General features: G+C 31.9%; 1 long non-coding RNA gene across 1 annotated transcript; it reads left to right on the top strand.

Annotated features, from left to right (window-relative positions):
• Positions 1-633: 633 nt before the first annotated feature.
• On the top strand, positions 634-3,397 carry LOC117174961. The gene is made up of 4 exons (XR_004467407.1): positions 634-838; positions 946-1,214; positions 1,328-1,546; positions 2,523-3,397. It is a non-coding gene; the product is annotated as an uncharacterized LOC117174961 (long non-coding RNA).
• The last annotated feature ends 1,252 nt before the right edge of the window (positions 3,398-4,649 follow it).

Below are 4,649 nucleotides of genomic sequence, written 5' to 3'. Positions count from 1 at the left end.
AGTATAAAAGATATAGCTGTCTAAAGATTAAAACCTCAATTTGTTCCTACTTCACTTATAAGATTTAATTTATAAGATTGGCCTTCGAAACTTAAATATATTTTAAATCTTAGTAACTCAGAAATAATCTAAAGGCTCCGTCTGATATTACGGAATTGTCTATAAGCCTAGCCCTGGATGAGTTGGAATCTGAAAATGGGTTTGCACATACGGAAAATTTAATTATCTTGTAGACAGTTCGTAATTAATAAAGTCCAAAGTAAAGTAGAATTAAATCAAATGTTGAATAACGAATTATCTGTATATTAACTATTTATTAAAATATATCATAAATATAATTGTATTTAGGATTTTTTAAAAAGAATTTTGGAACTTTTTTTGTATGTCCGAAAATTTAGCAGTATGCAAACGTCCTTCAGTACCGTCTATTTAATTTTATAAATCGGCATAAACTCAACCAAATGGGTAACTCGATATCCCTGAGAATGCCATTGGTGAAAGAATAGTAGTATATAATATGCGTCTGAAATGTTCCCAACAGTAAAAAAATATATTCTTTTTATTTCGTATTTCTGATTTATTATCCCAAAAAATGCTGACTTTTCTATATTTTTACGCTTTTGTAGAGAGCCAGAAAAAAACTCGACCTTCGTCAACAGGAAGTAGAATGATTGCAAAGCCAAACAGTTTTGAAAAATTACGCTACTATGATGCAGAGTCGAAAGTCAATGAAAGATAATGTTTCAATAGAAAATTCTCATACTGATGACATGCAAAGTTCTGAATCTTATGACACTGCCTTGATTGGTCCGTATGATGACAGCTTCGCAAATATAATGTAATAATAATATTATAATAATAATATAATAAAATTAAATATAATATTTTTTATATTCAAATTTTATTTAATAGCTTTTCAATATTTGATCAATGATTATTTTGTAGATGATATTCACAAAAATGGGAAAAATAGATCGGAATTCAAGAACGATGAAAGAGATTTAAACCATCCTTCTAGAAGAATGTCCGAACCAATCGGAACTAACAAATGGAGCCATCAAGATCTCGAAGACAATTGACACCGAAAAGGGGTGAACAATCCAACAATCCATCGCCGGGATGTCTAGGACAACCCCCTGTTTAGACAAAGAAATTCGAGGCCTGGTACGAGAGCACGATACATAGAAAAAAGTTTAGATATGCGCGAATATTGGGTATATACATGTCCTTCTTTATAGAGATATTTTTTACACGCTTAAACCATTCCCGTCGATATTTTAATAATACGTTAATTACCACGTTTACTAATACATTCTTTTCACGACAGATCTATTTAGATGAAGATACTCCTTTACACGTTTATATATGGGAGACAAGAAAAACTTACTTGGACTCAAGATTTGTGAGGAAGTTGCTCAAAAACTATGGGGGACAGAGGGCCTTAAAAAAAGATGTTTAGATGCAAAAAGAGCAAATAAAAGAAAAGAAAATAGTCCAGATCAACAGAGGATACCTCTTATTCACGAAAAATATGAAAGAGTAAAAGGTGAGAGTACTGGACTACTGGACATATTCCTGATGTTACATTAGGTTAAAAACCTATATTCTAGTATATTTGAAAGTCATCAAGTCGGATTAAAACTTTTTGAATTAGAATAACATTGAAAAAATTATATTAATAACTTACATTTTTAATTAATCCGAAATCCGAATTTCAACAGTTTAAAAGTTGATCTTGCTGTTTTTTTGAGTTTTTTAAAAAGGAACCGAATGGGGACCCAATGGGATCTTTACGGGTAATTTGCAGAGGCTCCTTTCGGTTCCTTCGGTCCGTCAGTGTTGAGGTTTATTTAGCTTGTAATGCAATGAATTAAAATTTGCCTGAATGTTACCTTGTGTTTCACCACCAAATTTAACAATAGAATTGTATATAATCTTGTGAATGGAAAACTATGATTAAAATTTGTAATAAAATCGAATATTTGAGCAGCAAAGTCAACTGTTTCTATTGATATTGCAGGGATCTTTTTGTGTAAACAATAAGTCACTTTAAAGCTTCAATTAGTCACTTTAATCTGTGTCATTATTATGCAGCAGCCCTGAAAAAATATGCGTCGCCTAATTTCCTGTAAAAACAACATCTTTCTTTGTCCACAGATTCCTATCCCTGATTGGGAAGGAATCTGGGCAAATATTACAAAGTCTTTAAACTTTTTTCTCACATTCCTTTATTTTAGTAAACAAATGTAATAGAATATATTTTAATTTGAAAAATGTCGGTGAAAGTTTCAAGACAATAAGAGACACGATTGATTTAGCTACTGTTCATCAAAGATTATTTTCTTCAAGACCGTAAAATTGACCGGGAATTTTTTCTCGAAAAAAGCGGCCACTCTGACTCTTTTTCTCTGTTATCTTTTGAAAATTTGACTTATTCGTACCTAAATGATTCTTTTAATATGTCATATTAAATTAAATAATGTTACAGACCTTTATTGAAACTATTTTTTATCTTTTTGCAGATTGACTATATATCAAACTTACGGATGCTGGTGTATCCGGCAAGCAGCGAAATAATAGAATGCGAAAAGTTTGAAATCCTTCAAGGTCAAAAATATATTTTGTGCGCAGAAAACTATGATAATTATAAGAGGTTCGTTTTCTTACAGATTATAAAAAGGTAATTTGTCGAAGCACATGCGTCCTAGGGTCCTGTTGTCAGAAGCTTAAAGATCCGCTTGTACGTAATGTCCACTGTGATGTTTCTTTGTTCGGAATTTGACGTTTTTCAATGTTGAGAATAGTCTGGGCGAATAATCAAGTTCAAAAGTTATTTATCTTTACTTCACTTATAAAATTGAAAAAAGGCCGACTGACTAACCCAACAAATTTTAGAAGAAAAACTTAAGCATAAATAAGAAAGAATCCTGGAAAGGTTTCTTGCAATTTGAAACATGAGAATGACAACTCGCTAAAGACCATTTGGAGTTGACCCTTACATTTGATAAATATAAAGTTAAAGATTAATTGATTTGGAAGTTAAAGGCACACCTAGAAAATCATTAATTGGGCGCTAATTAAAAATTGTGTTTTATTATTAATGTCTAATTGAAGAGGTTCATTTTCTCAGTGAGGCTGCGTCTGAGGATCTTGTCCTTTGGGTTAAAAATGTGTGATAATGCAATTTTCATTCAATTTTAATTTTGAAAAAACCAATCTATTCCTTGAAAGGTTTTTCACAATTCTATATAAAAATAGATATATCTATAAAATTATTCAATGGTCCGTGAATGTCGGTTTAGATATTTTGCAATTGGAAGATCGAATCTGCATTTTGTTTGTCTAACTTAAAGCATTTATAATGCATTCCTTTCGCTTTATATGTTACCCGGTAGATACTTTAAATATTATAACAACGAGTGAAAATAAATAATTTTAATAAATAGATCAACTTGGTTCATTTCAAGCGATAAACATTGCCTCAAAATAATGTTCGAATTAAATATTATATTAATTTCTTTTTTATTTATTCTAATAATTTATTATAGTATAAGCAAAATAATTTTCGTGATATCGTAAACTGCGTCATCAATTACGTCTGAAACCACGTCGTAAACTACGTAGGAAACGACTTTGTAAACTACGGATAAACCGACGTCGGAACCTACGTCGTTTACTATCTCAATTTCCGACGCAGTTTCCTACGTTGTTTCTTACGTAGTTTTCGAAATCGGTCCACACGTAGTTTACGACGTCGCTTCAGACGGAGTTTACGCAGTAGCTTCGTACGTATAGACCGTGGGCTCACAACGTAAATGAGAACGTGATACGGATAAGGCCAATTTTCACATGAGATTTTCGTCTGATGATGAGGAATGTAAAAATGGGTGCCTGGCAGGTGTGAGGGGATGCATTGACATGTGGGGACCTGTCAAAGGTGCGAATTTTTGGCAATTAACTAGCGTGATTCGGATAAGGTTGAAAATTGGTGTACATGTAGGTGTTGACATTAGAAATAGCATCCGCGCATTGCCAGGCACTTACCTGGATGCAAAAGTGTTGCCAGGCGGCTTCGAAGTCGCCGAACATTCAGGTGAAATTTCTTGAAATTGATTTTACAGGAACAAGTTTAAAACAAAAGTTGGCCCACTCCCAGAGATGCATATTTTCATTGGTATATCATTTTTTGATAAAATTGATATATTTGGAGAAAACATCGATTAAGGAAATACCATAACAATAAAAATCCCTTTTCATTGAAAACAAGTGATTTTTTCGAAAATTATTAGAAGACAAAAGGTACTCTATTATAGGAATACTCCAAGATAAATAAGAAGTATTTGATCAAAATCTTAATATTTACCAAGTTATTCGCATTTTCCCTTCTTTTTCCGTTTTTTTTATCACCTGGTGTATCTTTAGCAATTTAAAAGAAGGCGTGCTCAAAATTAGTACACGAATAAAGTAAGTCTTGTGCAAAGAATTGGCGTCAGCCACTTTTAGTCAAAACAATAACTTATTCTGCTATAAATAATCATAATCAGTGTCACGTTCTCAGCTTCTGATTATAGTAGAAAGTTGTAATAAAAGTGAATATGATTATAAAAATTAAACAACAAAATCGCTTTACTTTAAAATATCAGTTATTT

The sequence above is a fragment of the Belonocnema kinseyi genome, chromosome 6 (assembly GCF_010883055.1).
Source record: "Belonocnema kinseyi isolate 2016_QV_RU_SX_M_011 chromosome 6, B_treatae_v1, whole genome shotgun sequence".
NCBI classification, from domain to species: domain Eukaryota; kingdom Metazoa; phylum Arthropoda; class Insecta; order Hymenoptera; family Cynipidae; genus Belonocnema; species Belonocnema kinseyi.
This window is presented reverse-complemented; position numbering and strand designations above follow the sequence as displayed.